The sequence below is a fragment of the Aquarana catesbeiana genome, linkage group LG01 (genome assembly GCF_042186555.1).
Source record: "Aquarana catesbeiana isolate 2022-GZ linkage group LG01, ASM4218655v1, whole genome shotgun sequence".
Taxonomy (NCBI): Eukaryota; Metazoa; Chordata; class Amphibia; order Anura; family Ranidae; genus Aquarana; species Aquarana catesbeiana.
Genome location: NC_133324.1, coordinates 186,471,262 through 186,488,145, shown reverse-complemented (window position 1 = coordinate 186,488,145; position 16,884 = coordinate 186,471,262).

Sequence of the window (16,884 nt, the reverse complement as noted above, 5' to 3'; positions counted from 1 at the left end):
CTTTGTCAGCATAGATGTGCCAACCATAGTTCCAATGTAGGAAACATCCACTGAAGCGTTCATCCATGGCAACAAAATATCCAGCTCTCCGGAAAGGTTTTGGCACAGACAAATAGTCCCAAACAGCTTCACTGTACCACTGTTCCTGGTTGGCCTCAATTTCCTGCATAATTTCCTGAGTAACATAGGGAAATTCCAGACCATATTCTGTGGCAACTCGTTTAATGAGCATTCTCTGTAAACGGGCAAGTTTAGGCAAAGGTCTATTTTTTCCCAAACGAGGAGACACACAAGAGTTCAGTGATTTACTCACCATAAATCCGACGGGTGTCGGAAGCAAACTAGCAACTTTAGACAATGCCTCTTTGGTAGTACTGTGAGGCTCCACACAAGGTGATGTCTTCCCAGAATCCAGGGCTGTCCACTCTGAGAAAGTAATGGCAGAAGCAACAACTTCACCCTGGGCCAACAATAGTTCCTGTGACATTGCTTCAAACAAATCATCATCACTGGAGAGATCTAACATAGAATCTATCTTCAAGTCTCTCAACTCTTCTGCTGGCAAATATTTACAAAGAGTCCCAGATATGTTCCCCTTTGATCTCTCACCCGTTCCTGACGTGGACTTCTCCGGATCCATATACTTCGGCTCCGATTCTGGTAGTCTCTGGGGTAGGCCTCGACCACGGCCGCGGGAAGCCTTCACATATCCCACCTTCCTCTGGACAGGGGCAACGGGGATAGGTGTGGTAGAAGTAGAAATGAAAGTGATGTCCGCTGATGAAGTGGTAACAGCGACATCTCCCTCGGGAACACTCTCGGTAGCAGGCGAGATCACGGCCTGTTGCTCTCCAGCAGCAATGGCAGCAGTCTCCACTGTGGCAATTCCTGTAGCACAATCCACACGATAAGCACAGGGTGACATGGTAGGTTGTTCCACTGTGAACCAAATATTCTCCGCACTGAAAATGGACGGAGATGTATGGTCAGTCCTTCACACTTGTGGCAAAGCATGCCCACCCTTCGATATCTCCAACTGTGTATAGCACAAACCTCCCCTGCGGCTTCAGACGAATGCCGGTATCTGTCAGCAGGGTTCCGGTCAGCATAGCACCCGCAGCGGTACTCGTAGGGAACATCTTGGGTCCCATAATAGACGGTACCAATGGGAAAGAAGACATGGCCGCACTCTGATCCTTTCCGCACGATCACGAGGCCTCTTTTCTCCTTTGGCGCCAAAGACACACACGCGTCCCATGCGGTAACAAGTAGGTTAGGCTCCTCCCACGTGTTCTTATGATCCCGGGCTTTTACTTCTCACCCACAGCCTACGCAGTCAGAAATAAAGTCCTGCAACTTAACCCCTTCCTTTCCTGGAAAATGGAAAAGTCCAGAACTTGTTTTAACAAAAACTCCCGGTGAAATACTTCTCAGGGTTGCGGGAGGTTGACGGCTAACAATCCTGGATGACACCCCCACATGTAGAAATAACTCACGGTGGAGCTGCTGGTTTAAAGCGGGTTGTTACCATCACCTTTGTTACCTCAATTTCACCAGAACCGGGTCTAGGGTCCCGTTGAGCTTAATACCAGACAATGTAGGCACTGGACACTTGTGTATCTTTTCCAAGGTTTTAATAAAGAGTAACTGAAGGAAGTAGCAAGAAAGAGGTAGAAGAAGAGTTGCAGGGAAGTTCAAATACTTTTCTTAATGTAGTATTATGAATTGAAATCTTGTAGATGAATGTACTCTCCTTTTAGAGTTGAATCTTTGCCCGCCCAGATAGGTTTCTCTCACTAACCTAGCAGCTGATACGCAGCACGAACAAAAGTCTCTGCCACAGACTTGATTGTAATAGAAAACCGTACGATCCTCTGCCACAGGATGTAATGGTTTACGAAGAATAGCAAACACAGCACTAGAACCTTTAAGCCAACCCGGCAGTACTATGCGGTAGGTTAACTTTAGGATGCGTCCTCCAACTGAGTCATCAGGCCCCTCTCCAGACCAGAACTCTGCATGATCCTTCCATGACGGGTCCTCCCCTGGGATCTTCTCAGTTGTCCAGCTTCTTCCTGTAGGACAGACAGCACAGGACCATTCCTTCATCACTGTGGTAGGCCCCAGACAGGCTTCTGGGCCCACCCACACGCTGCAGCAATGTGGTCTTCCCGGTCGGAGGACCATGAGGTAGTACTCCTAACACATACCTGTTGGCCAGGAGGGCCAGCAGGTGGAACGAAAGACCCTAAAACATGGCGTCTGTCCCATAAATACCCTCTCCCAGAATGCAACTCGGAGGACCACCTCCACCGAGTTATCTCCGGGACAGAGGAGCATTATACACTTTAACGTGTTGCTTTTCCAACACCGACCCATGGTGACAACGACACCCACAGGCACAGTGTGAAACTACATGCAACACAGCCAAACTGGAACAGAGGCTAAATCTGACTATGTATGAACAGGTAACCCACTAAATAAATATATATATATTGATTGTGATGGTGTGATGCTTACAGATGATTACGGGCCACATACTAAAGCTTAAACATGGTACACATATATAGTTGGTAAGATTGAAAAAAGACACAAGTTCATCCAGTTCAACCTGTGGTGTGTGAGTGTGCTTGTGTTTATGTCAATAGTACATTGTATATCCCTGTATGTTATTTAATCGTTAAGGTGCCCATCTAACAGTTTTTTAAACTATTGACGCTCCCTGCCCATACCACTGCTCGTGGAAGAGAAATTCCACATCCTTACCGCTCTGACAGTAAAGAACCCTCTATGCAGTTTAAGGTTAAACCACTTCTCTTCCAATTTCAGGGAATGGCTGCATGTCTTTTTAACCACCTAAGCCCCGGAAGGATTTGCCCCCTAATGACCAGGCCATTTTTTGCGATACAGCACTGCGTCGCTTTAACTGACATTTGCATGGTCGTGCAACACTGTACCCAAACAAAATTGATGTCCTTTTTTTCCCACAAATAGAGCTTTCTTTGGTGGTATTTGATCACCTCTGCGTTTTTTATTTTTTGCGCTATAAACAAAAAAAGAGCGACAATTTTGAAAAAAAGCAATATTTTTTTTCTACTTTTTGCTATAATAAATATCCCCCCAAAAAATATAAAAAAAAACGAATTTCTTCCTGTTTAGGCCGATATGTATTCTTCTACATATTTTTAGTAAAAAAATTGCAATAAGCGTATATTGCTTGGTTTGCGCAAAAGTTATAGTGTCTACAAAATAGGGGATATATTTATGGCATTTTTATTTATTTATTTTTCTTTTTACAAGTAACGGCGGTGATCTGCAATTTTTAGCAGGACTACGACATTGCGGTGGACAGATCGGACACTTTTGACACTTTTTTGGGACCATTAATATTTATTCAGCGATCAGAGCTAGAAATAGCCACTGATTACTGTATACATGTCGTTGGCAGGGAATGGGTTAACACTAGGGGCAATCAAGACGTTAAATGTGTGTCCTAGGGAGTGAATCTAACTGTGGGGGGATGGGACTGCCTGGAGGAGGAGACCAATCGCTGTTCATACTCTGTTTATCCCATCCTTGATATAGTTTATGACTAAATTAAACCGAATTGGTCCCAGTTCAGATCCTTGGGGGACCCCGCTTACCACATCAGACCATTCTGAGTACTCGCTATTTATCACCACCCCCGACAGACCTCAGTTTGTACAATAAGGGTTTGTGGAGAACTGTATCAAATGCCTTTGCAAAATCCAGATACATGACATCCACAGGCCTTCCTTTATCTAGATGGCAGCTCACTTCTTCATAGGTCCCGGTGACCTATTCATGTTAAGTTTTTCAAGTCTATTTCTAATACTGTCTTCTGTTAGCCATGAGGGTGCATTCTGTGACGTTTTATTAACATTAAAGTATTGGTTACTATATCTCCCCGTTTCCTTTGTGAAAACTGGAAAGAAGAATGCATTTAAAACCTTTGCCTTCGCTTTGTCTTTTGTAACTATATTCCCTTCATCCTTTATGGGGCCAATATGTTCTGGCCTCACTTTCTTACTGTTTATATATTTAAGAATTTCTTGTGTTTTTTTTTTATTCTCCTTCACTATGTGTTTTTCATGGTCTATTTTAGCTGCCCTGATTGTGCTCTTACATTTCTTATTGCGTTCTTTGTATTGTTGGAATGCTGACAATCAGCCTTGTATTTTTTAACCACTAACCGCCGTCATTCTACTGGTCGGTTCTCTCCTGCAATTTGCCGTAGCTGTACATCGGCCTTTTAAACAGCTAGTGCAGGCATGCGCGTAGGGGAGCCGAGGGAGCCGAGAAACAGAACGGGCATTTGTGTGTGTAAACACACAAAACCAGGTTCAGTCAGGAGAGGAGAGACAGATTGTCAGTTCCTACGAGCTAGGAACAATGATCTGGCTTCTCCTCTTGTCAGTCACATTCCCCCACAGTAAGAAACACACTGGGGGAACACATTTAACCCCTTGATCATCCCCTAGTGGTAACCCCTTCCCTACCAGTGACATTTACACAGTAACCAGTGCATTTTTAAGGCACTGATTGCTGAATAAATGTCAATGGTCCCAAAAATGTGTCAAAAGTGTCTGATCTGTCTGCTGCAATGTGGCAGTCCTGATAAAAATCGCTAATTGCCGCCATTTCTGGTAAATAAATAAATAAATAAAAATGCCATAAATCTATCCCCTATTTTGAAGACGCTTTACCTTTTGCGCAAACCAATCAATATACGCTTATTGCGATTTTTTTACCAAAAATATGTAGAAGAATATAAATTGGCCTAAAGTAATGAAGAAATTTGTTTTTTTTTTTTTAATTTGAGATAAATATAGCAAAAATGAAATTGTCGCTTTTTTTTGTTTATAGCACAAAAAATAAAAACTGCAGAGGTGTTCAAATACTACCAAAGAAAGCTCTATTTGTGGGAAAAAAAAGACGTCAATTTCGCCTGGGTACCACGTCGCACGACCGCACAATTGTCAGTTAAAGTGACGCAGTACCGTATCGTAAAAAATGGCCTGGTCATTAAGGGGGCAAATCCTTCCAGGGCTGAAGTGGTTAAAGACCTTTTATTTTGCTTTTATATGCATTTTTACATTAGAGTTTAGCCACCCAGGATTCATTTTATCTCTTTTAAATTTATTTCCCATTGGAATGCACTGGCCAATACCTTTATTTAGTATGCTACTAAAGCACTCCCATTTTTCTTCCGTGTTCTTTGTTCCTAGGATTTTATCCCATTTAATATCATCTAGCAAAGAGCGCAGCTTAGGGAAGTTGGCTGTTTTGAAATTCAGTGTACTTGTATTACCATTGTGCTTCTTATTTCTGTGATTTATACAGAATCTAATTGACCTGTGGTCGCTGTTTCCTAAGTTGCCCCGTATTTCCACATTCACGATCAGGTCTGTATTGTTAGTAATCAGTAGGTCAAGTGATGAGTTCTCTCTTGTTGGTGCATTCACCAACTGACCCATTAAATTATTCTGGAAGATATTTAGGAAAAGGCGAGCCTTGGATGAATGAGTGGTTCCTTCTGCCCAGTCAATATCTGGATTATTAAAATCCCCCATTATAATGACATTTCCCAACCTTGCCGCCATTCCAAGCTGTGATAGGAGATCCGCTTGGAATGGCGGAAAGGCTGGGAATTTTTTATTATAATGGGGGATTTTAATTTTGTATTTTTTTTATTCAATCCAGTGGACTGAATGAAAAAAAATGGAGGAGCTTGCGAGGAGCTTGCAGTACTAACTAAGCAATGTCAGTACAACAACCTTTCTACTGTGCTATTGCTATTGTGTTTTGACAGGGGGAACACCCCCCCCCCCAGCAAGAACACACCCGTCAGTGCTTGCAGTCATTGGCTGCAAGTACTGATCGGATGCCAATCACCTGCTGTTTTTATAGCATGCCCGTTCGACTGAACCTGGACATTAGACTGGTTTCTGTTGGACAGGCTGCTGTACACACTTGCTGAATGTTGACTGGTTTCTGTTGGACTGGCGGATACCGGCTGATATTTGACCTGTGTATCAACCTTTAGAGACACTTGTACTCATTGCTTGTTATACTGCTAAGGAGTACTGTTATTAGTAACTGTAGAATCCTACTCATGTTCACTGCTTAAACATGTAATCAGAACAGACAATCCAGCTTTATAGCCCCATTGTATTTAACATAAAGGTTTTGATATGGTGCATTTAGCGTTCTCAACTAATCACCCTTTGCATCTACAATAGGAAAATAACAGTCTTATTTTCACTTTAGAAATATTACTATCTTTGTACTAAATTACATATCAGCTGCTCTTTCAGGTGAAAACATAAATGGTCAGTCTAAAACAAGTATTTCAGTTTTTTGGTAAATTGGGGAGGAAGGAGGTGGTCCGACTCTACTCTATCTGTTGGCTTTTAAGTGCATGTTCAGTTATGCAGAATGCAACAGGAGGTGCTGAACAAAAAAGGACCAAATGTAGACAGGAATATCCAAAGCTGCCCGGTAAAGGGCAAAATATTAGAAACCATTGCTGTTGGAGTATACAAGACAAGTGCAAAAAGACAGGGGCTGATTTAGCCAATTAAACTCTGGTTGGCTATGACATCTTGATGAATCAGGCATCTTGTCATGCTTTCTGATTAGTTAGAATGTCTCTTTAAAAAAGTCCAATGGCATTTTAAAAATTTGTTGCTGCAGGGAAACAGTTACATTTCTAGCTCTTCCACAGTGGAACACTTGGGCTCCCCGAACCCTAAATATATATACTCATTCATTCTGCTGCATGCAAATTTCCATCTCTGAAAGAAAAACAGTTGAATTTTTCAGACTTTCCCATTGACAGTATGGTTTAAAAAGTGGGAATATAGAAATAAAACAGTAGCAATAAATATTTTTAACATGTTATATAGACTCCATATTTTAATACTCCCTGTGTTTACATTCTGCTTGCTATTTTCTAGAAGTGTCTCTCTAGACACAAGCACATTGTGAATGCAAGACAGTGATCACAGCTCTTGTGATGGATTATAAATCCCTTCATTTGATGGGTATAAATGCACTCAAACAGAAAAGAAAGTGGCTGTAAATTGCTACCTAAGGTTGCATTAAGCTGATATTGAAATAAATGAGCTGATTATATGATGGTTTACATAAAACTGGATTTGACTAGCAAAGAGGGCTTCTATTTGTACTATTTAAAGAATGACAATGGATAATCTTGCTGATTCAAGACATTTAAAATATTCACGGATTGGGTCCTAATTAGAAATTATGCAGCCCAAAGCTTCGTGAGTAAATATAACTTAAATTAGCAATTATGCAACATACAGCATTTCCTACTGTGTCCCACATTTCCTCTCTTCTTCTTGTCTTCTTCCATGTGCAACACACAGCTAGACCAGCTGAAAGTAGATCACCTGAAAGTATTCCATGAAAGGACTCATGGACCCAAGGTAATATATTCCATCTTTGAAATATGAGCCACCCATTGTATTGTGGGTCTGCCAAAGGGCCTCCTTTATTAGAGATATGCCTGTAAGGCTGATTTTTAAGTCTCCTGAACGTGGCTGAAAAAAATATTGTCAATAACAATGTAAATAAATCAGTTCACATTGTAACACTTTATTAGCATAAAAAATGACAGGGGTGGCTGATATGCTATTGCAAATTAAAATTGTACTCATTCTTTCCTACCATGGATTGTATTATACTCTTACCCATATTCCTGTTAGGTTCACCTTTCTTTTTTCCATTACTCCATACTTATACCAAGTAGGGATGAGTAAAGTTATTTCAGAGAAACTGATTTTGCAACAACAGTACCAATTTCACTAAAGTGGAAACTTTTGATTTTATGATTGAGCTTACTTAAATTTTGAGAAAACAATATAGTTCTTTGCTTGTTTTGGCCATCTTCATGTGGTGGTGTCAGCATATAAATATGCAGAAACAATTAAAATCAGTATTTTTCATTTTTTTTCTGCATATCTAAATAATATGCTCTTCCCCTTTACCCTGACAAGCAGTACCCTACTCAAATCACTCAGTCTCCTAGCAACCTGACTATAGTAACAAAGTGATAGTCTACTATAGTAGGGGTGTCAAACTAAATTTAATTGCGGGCCACATCAGCATTATGATTGCCCTCAAATGGGCCGGTTGTATTTGTAAGACTAGATGTCCAGAGCATCCCCTGCCCTTTACATCAGACTTTAAGAGCCCCCCCCCCACAATCAGAAGTTGAGTCCCCCACCCTCCCTTACATCACAGTGCATCCCGCTTACCTTGTGCTGCTGCTGGGAAGAAGCTGGAGGCATTGCTGGAAAGCAGAAAGTACAAGGTTTGGAGGAGGACCAGAGGAGGGCTGGAGCTCAACTGCAGGAGAGGTATGAGGGCCACACAAAATGGCCTGGAGGGCCAGATTCGGCCTGCGGGCCTTGTGTTTGACACATGTGTACTATAGAATGGCATAACTGAGTAAATTACCCCCCCCCCCCCCCCCGGAGAACACAATGGCTCTGCGGGAGGGATTCCCCTAGCAACACTGACTGTGCTGATGGGGGAATCAAGCAAATTTCATTCCTGCAATCTGTGGTTGCAGGAAAGAAATTTGCTCTGTCTATGGCCAGCCTAAATGAGCTCAGTATATTTCAGTTAGTTTTGGACACACTTAATGGTTACATTTAATGTAGGCTTCCAATTCTACTCTGCTGTCTTACTGTAAGAAAAAAATGGATCAAAACAAGCACAATTAGCTTTTAGAACCCTTGTAAGCCTTTGCAGGAAACCTGTTAGCTGCAATAACAACAAACAAAATTTCAATTACTGTCTAGACTAAAAAGCAGAAGAACTTGGTAAATAAAGGGTAATAATCATGAACTCTGTGGCTACCTGTCTTTGTAGAATGGATAGCACTTAAATCCAAACAAGAAACTCTATCCCACAATTCCATAAAACTTTTCTGTATGTTTCTAGAGACATACTCTAATCTTTATTCATTCTTTGATGGTTTAACCACTTTACTTAATGACCAGGCCACTTTTTGCGATACGGCACTGCGTCGCTTTAACTGTCAATTTTACGGTCATGCGCCGCTGTACCCGAATAAAATTGCGCTATAAACAAAAAAATGTCAACAATTTAGAAAAAATGTTTTACTTTTCGCTATAATAAATATATAAAAAACAAAAAAAAATTCTTCATCAGTTTAGGCCAATATGTATGCTACATATGTTTGGTAAAAAAAATCACAATAAGCGTTAATTGATTGGTTTACACAAACGTTATAGCGTTTACAAAATAGGGAATAGATTTATGGCATTTTTTTTTTCACTAGTAATGGCAGTGATCAGCGATTTTTAGTGGGACTGCGACATTGCGGCAGACAGATCGGACACTTTTGACACTTTTTTGGGACCAATGACATTTATACAGCGATCAGAGCTACTGATTAATGTATAAATGTCACTGACAGGTAATGGGTTAACATTAGGGTGCGATCAAGGGGTTAAATGTGTTCCCTCATGAGTGTTTCTGTGGGGGGGATGGGACTGACTGGAGGAGGAAACATATCGCTGTTCCTAGTTACTAGTTATGTTTACATACACAAATCCCCATTCTGGCTCTCGTGCCCACGATCGCGGGTGGCCGGCGGACATTGCAGCCGCCGGCCACATGCATAGGGTGCCTCGCCATGCAGCTGGAATGAGCCAATCTGCCACTGTAAATGTGCGTGAGCTGGTCGGCAAGTGGTTAAATAAACAATCAGATGGCCTTATTTTCTCTTCTCAACTGTTACTCTGTTTGAATTTTTAGCAGCCATAAATACTAGTCCCAAATAACTATGCTTATATTCAATAAAAATTTTCTTATCTTTTTCAAATGTTAGACCAGGTTGTAGAATTGTTTTGCCTCCAATTCAATCATCACAAATCCAAAGGCCTTAAAGGAAATCAATACTGATTGTGGGTGCTGCTACTTTTGAATTATTTCTGAAAATTCTAGTTGCTGCCCTGAAGCAATTATGCTGCAGCTATAAGGGAATTCGGAACTCTTGATCTGCATAATAATACTTGCAGGTCAGTATCTCATAAAACACTAAAGACATTGAACAGCCAGGCAATTGGCATTTTCAGAACAAAGATACTGTTGGTAATGACAGCATGTTTCTTCAGTACAAATTGAGCTTGCATGATGCTTAAAAGTATAACTAAACCCAAAAACAAAAATGTAATATAGTGCAGCTTACCAGTTCTTTGTTGCAGCAGTTACATGGGTTTTCTTTTTTTCAGGCTAAGAACATTTTCAGCAAGTACAGATCTTGATTTTGCCAGAAATTGTAATTTCTTGTAAGTTAAACTGTAAACAAAAGCAATGTTAACTTTTCTTCAGTACTACAAATTGTCCCTACCTCTATGTAATGTACTGTAGCTAAACAAAGGCAAACATGTTTAATTGCAAGCCTAGGTGGCAAATATGGGTCCCTCTACAGACACAGTGAAGGAATGAGCATAGGAACACCAGCAGTGTGATCGTCAAAGAATAACCAGGTGAAAATAAAGCCTGCAAAAAAAAAAAACACCGCATTTAAGGACTGATAAGTTGCAATACATTATTTTTTTGGGTTTAAATGCAGCTAGCCATTACAAAATCCTTTGAATTCTAAAGAGAACTTTCTTGGACTCTATACCTTTGAATTCATCCAACAATCAGCCCAGATACCAGCTTTCCAGTTAAGACAGCTGCAATTCTACAATTAAGCTTTATCTGGGGCTGTGGATGAAAATTCATCTGTAGCTTTGCTTTAGGAACTCCTTCTTGGTACTTTGTCTGACCTAAGTATTGCTATGAGCTGTGCCTAATATCACATGTGTGGTATTAGTGTATGAATCTTTGGCACATTCTCTTTGGATGCGTTCACTCTTTACCATCCAACCGCCTCCTTTTTTCTTTTTCTCTATTTTGTAGAAATATCCTGTATTTCTTCTCTCCTCATGCTACTACTCTTCATTTTGAAATTATTTTCATCACTTCTTACCATCAACAATGCCCCAGACATCTTCCCCATCTCTTATCCCCACTGTCCAGGGATTTGCTTTACCCCTGGGCAACCATATGGCTTCCAGTCCCTTGTGGGGCACCTTACCAAATTGGTTAGACCTTTGAAATGTAAATTTAAGTAACCCCTTGTCTTAGTACCAGACCCATGCACTGACATGCAATGGTTTTTTAGGTTCTGGTAATGTTTTGACTTTATTAGCAGAGTACTTTAATTGTATCGCCCTTGCCCTACGTTGCGTAAAGGCAATTTGATGAATGAGGATAATTTACTCTTGATCATGGTCAACTATTTTACACTACTGAATGGGGGTTATTTACGAAAGGCAACTCCACTTTGCACTGCAAGTTCACTTTTGAGGTGCACTGAAAGTACACTTGGAAGTGCAGTCGCTCTAAATCTAAGGGGTAGATCTGAAATGAGTGGAAACTCTGCTGATTTTATCATCCAATCATGTGCAAGCATTTTTTTATTTTCCTTGCATGTCCACCTCGGTTCTACAGCGACTTTACTTCCAAGTGCACTTTCAGTGCAAAGCGGATTTTCCTTTAGTAAATAACCCCCAATGTGTTATTATAACTGTACAACATACTAGTTATTAATTAAAAAAATCTGAACCAGAACAATTTAAGAGTAAAGTGATTGTAAAGATTCATTTATTTTTAAATAAAATAACAAACATATCATACTTACCTGCTCTTACTATACCTTATCTGCTCTGTGCAATGGTTTTGCACAGAGCAGCCCCAATCCACTTCTTCTAGGGTCCCTCTGCTGGTACTCCTGGCTCCTCCCCTCACTGAGTGCCCCAATAGAAAGATGCTTTCTACGGGGCCACTCATGCAGGCTCGTTTTTATGCAAAACGCACCGAACCTGCTGTGGAGATATGTGAACCGACTTCATAGAAAGCCGATCAAAATCTCCTGCTATTGCGAATTGGATGCAGCGAAACCACATCTAATTCGCAATGGTGTGAACCCAGCCTAAAGCAGTATATGAGATACTTGGACTGTTTAATTTAGTAGATTATATTAGTATACATAACATTGTTCTGAAATAAAATTATGAAATGATAGTGCTTCAAAATGTCTTCTACCTCCTTTGATACATCATTATAAATACATTAACTTTTAAGAATATATTCCATTCAGCGTATGGTAATTACTTCATCTAAGGGATTTAATAATGCAGCAAATTACACTACAGCAAATGTACAAGACAAAGGTAAGCTACATATTGATTACTGCTGGATATTTAAAGTGGTTGTAAACCTCAGACATAAAATAAGAACAAAGCATATCCCTCTATAGTGTGTACTTTTCTTTGTCTCAATTAAGAGCTCTTAAGACTCATACACATGATCGGATTTTCCACAGACAAAGCCTCAGAGTTTTGTCCAAAGGGTGTTGGGCAAAAACTTGTCTTGTATACAAACAGCACACAATTGTCAGCCAACAAACATGAACGTAGTGACGTACTAGGCGTACTAGTGTTGATTCGTGCTTTTCATTTTGCGCTTTTCATTTTGCACTTTTCAGTTTGTTTCTGAACGGCCGTTCGTCAACCAGACATGTTGTGGAATCAGAGGAGATAACGTGTTATTTATTATTGGCCTTGGAGTTATTGCTTTGACCCGAGTCCAGTCCAGGAACAGAAGGAGGAGGATTTCTTGGACCAAAAATTGTTTGCTTTATTAATCGTGACCAATTACGTCATATGCCTTTGCTGCGGGAGCTCCAGGAGAATAATCCAGATGATTTTCGGAATTATCTCCGGATGATGGACCCCTGCTTTCACCAACTCTTGCCATTGTTGACCCCCTATATTAAGAAGCAGGACACATGCATTAGGCTTTTATTTTATTTTTTGGTTGAATAATGATTTGATTTGGTATATTTTCTATATTTTCGATGCATAAAATGCACTTTTTGGTTAAGTTCTATTGGCAGATAGCATGTCTGATTTTATTTGTTTTCTTTTTTTAATGCACAATAAAAAATTTGTGGAGAATAATACTTGGCTATGTGTTTTACTTAAAATTACAGTTTGGGAGTAGGCAGTTACATTTTAAAAAATACTATGTAAAATTAACAAGGGACACCAACATCTGACCTTAAAAACTACGGTATAATGGTGTTGTGGTAATTTGCACCAAAAAAAAAAATACAAGCATAAAAATATTATTTTTGATATCACTAGAAAAAAAAGACTTTGAAAATTTGTTTGCAATAACTCCATCAGTATCACCAGCAAAGGAGCTTCATTATTATACCATTAAAAAAAGAAGAGAATTTGCGCTGCATTTCAAGATTTTATAATTTGCCGCGTCACGAATGTTAATTCTCCATTACGAACACTAGTTTACAAGACCGACCGTTTCTGGCTCGTCCTTGCTTCCGAGTATGCATGTTTGTACTTTGGACTTTTGTCCGACGGACTTGTGTACACATGCTCGGAAAATCTGACAACAGACCTCTGTCCACGGAAAATTTTAAATCCTGCCATCCAACATTTGTCCGCAGAAAATCTGACAACAATTGTCCGATGGAGCCTACAAATGGTCGGATTTTACACCAACAGCGTGTCATCACACAATTCCCGCTGGAAAATCCAATCGTGTGTACGAGGCTTAAGAATTGTGCGGTAAATAACCAGATTCTGATAAGCGCCCCACCCCCAGACCCCCACAACCACAGTCCAGGGTTGTGGAGAAGAGGCCCTTGTACCCATCAACATGGGGACAAGGTGCTTTGGGGTAATGGGGAGACCCCCCTGCCTAAAAGCACCCCTCATATTGAGGGAATGTGGCCCGGTATGGTTCAGGAGGGGAGGAGTCCTCGCGCTTTTTTTTTTCAGTTTTGGCATGTTGTTCCCTAAAATAAATACCAGACTTGAAGGCCCTGGTATAGATTGAGGAGGGGGTCATGCTGTTTTGTTTTTTTTTTTATAATTTTTAATTGCCAGCATGTTTTCTTTACATTTAGCTGTCAGCGGGGAAACTGCTGACAGCTGATGAATCATCTGTTGTTAAGGACTTGGTGGCCGGCTTACTGACCCACTCCTTAGCAACCAGCTATTGGGGAAGGGCCCCCACACTGCTTCTGATAGATACCTCATGCTTTACTGCCAGCAAAACCCTGGTGATAAATATCAATTTTTTTTTTACTCTCGGTTCTGTTTGTGAATTGGACTTAAGAGCTTACTGCATGGTATTTTGAGGATATATTTACTGGCACATTTTTTATTTTTCAGTAAATACCTCATAATCGTTATTTTTTTGTGAATTTACTTTTTTTACTGCATGCAATAATTTAAATGAGTCACGTAACCGTGTTATCGCATGCGGTAAACATTAGTGAATACTGTGATCTGATATATTCATGGCTTTTATCTGGAGTGTAAATAGAAGACAGGAGCTCAGTTTGCACACAAATCATTGAAGTAAATGTAAACCCTAAACCCTGAATTGAGCTGATTTACTAAAGGAAATAGGAATCTTCACACAATGAATTGCAAGAAGATTAACTTCAGTTATCCAATAACTACTGCGGTAAAGTTTCCATAATGCGGTAATAATTAGCACATATTTTCATGTGGTAATTTATCACATTCAGTTGGTTGCTAAGGAGTGGGTCGGGAAGCTGGCCACCGTCCTTAAGGCCCCTTTCACACTGGGGCGGGGGCGGCGTCGGCGGTAAAGCGCCGCTATTGTTAGCGGTGCTTTACCGTCAGTATTCGGCCTCTAGTGGGGCAGTTTTACCCCCCGCTAGCAACCGAGAAAGGGTTAAAAACCACCGCAAAGTGCCTCTGCAGAGGCGCTTTGCCGGTGGTATAGCCGGCAGGACTTTTTTTCCCATCCTGCCAGCGCATCGCTCCAGTGTGAAAGCCCTCGGGGCTTTCACACTGGAGACAAAGCAGCAGCACTTTCGGGTCGGTTTGTAGGCGCTATTATTAGCGCAATAGCGTCTGCAAACTGCCCCAGTGTGAAAGGGCCCTAACAACAGATGACTCATCAGTTATCAGCGGGTTCCCCCGCTAACAGCCGAATGTAAAGAAAACATGCTGGCAATTAAAAATTATGGAGAAAAAAACAGTGTGGGCCCCCCCCCCAATGCATACCAGGCCCTGGATTTTAAGGGAGACGCCACACCAAAATGAACAAAAAAAAGCATGGGGTCTCCCCCAAAATCCATACTAGACCCTTATCTGAGCATGCAGCCCAGCAGGTCAGGAAAGGAAGGGGATGAGCAAATGCCTGAACCATACCAGGTCACATGCCCACAACATGGGGGGGTGCTTTGGGGTGGGGGCTCTGTTGATGTGAACAAGGCCCTCTTTCACACAACCCTGGGCTGTGGTTGTGGGGGTCTACGGGGGACTTATCAGATCCAACCCCCCATGTGAATGATTGTGGAGTACATGAGTGTGGAGTGAATGATTGTGGACTACTCACCAAAAAAAGTGTCAAAAAGAAATAAAAACACGCATCATTTTTAAAAATTATTTAAAAAAATATATATTAAAAAAAGTCCCCTGAAGTAGATCCAATGTCAATTATGACGCCCGCCACACTGCCGAGCCCGAAAAAGAAGAAAAAAAACCCTCCGGCCCAGGCGAAGGATGGCCCTCTCCCTTGTGACATCACTGGCCAGGAGCATGCTGGGGCGGTGATATCACAAGGGGGTGGGGCCACACAGTCATTTCATCGGGTGACTCCTCCCCTTAGCTACTTAAGAACTGTCAGATGGAGGAGCAGACAGTAGGCGGGAGCCTTTGTCTGGGCTGGAGGTTTTTTAATCTTTTTTTTTTTTGGGTTTAGCGGTGCAGCGGGTGTCGTGATTGATGTTGGATCTACTTTTTTTTATGTAAAGGAATTTTTAAAAACTGTGTGTGTTTTTATGTGTTTTTGACACTTTTTTTGGTGAATTGGTAGGGTTACAATGTACCCCATACTCATTCATATAGAGATGGGGCCGGGATCTGAAGGCCCCCTTGTTAAAAGGGGCTACCAGATTCTGATAAGCGCCCCACCCCCAGACCCCCACAACCACAGTCCAGGGTTGTGGAGAAGAGGCCCTTGTACCCATCAACATGGGGACAAGGTGCTTTGGGGTAATGGGGAGACCCCCCTGCCTAAAAGCACCCCTCATATTGAGGGAATGTGGCCCGGTATGGTTCAGGAGGGGAGGAGTCCTCGCGCTTTTTTTTTTCAGTTTTGGCATGTTGTTCCCTAAAATAAATACCAGACTTGAAGGCCCTGGTATAGATTGAGGAGGGGGTCATGCTGTTTTGTTTTTTTTTTTATAATTTTTAATTGCCAGCATGTTTTCTTTACATTTAGCTGTCAGCGGGGAAACTGCTGACAGCTGATGAATAGGGATGAGCTTCGAGTTCGAGTCGAACTCATGTTCGACTCGAACATTGGCTGTTCGCAAGTTCACCGAACAGCGAACAATTTGGGGTGTTCGCGGCAAATTCGAATGCCGCGGAACACCCTTTAAAAGTCTATGGGAGAAATCAAAAGTGCTAATTTTAAAGGCTAATATGCAAGTTATTGTCATAAAAAGTGTTTGGGGACCTGGGTCCTGCCCCAGGGGACATGGATCAATGCAAAAAAAAGTTTTAAAAACGGCCGTTTTTTCAGGAGCAGTGATTTTAATAATACTTAAAGTCAATCAATAAAAGTGTAATATCCCTTTAAATTTCGTACCTGGGGGGTGTCTATAGTGTGCCTGTAAAGGGGCGCATGTTTCCTGTGTTTAGAACAGTCTGACAGCAAAATGACATTTTGAAGGAAAAAACTCAT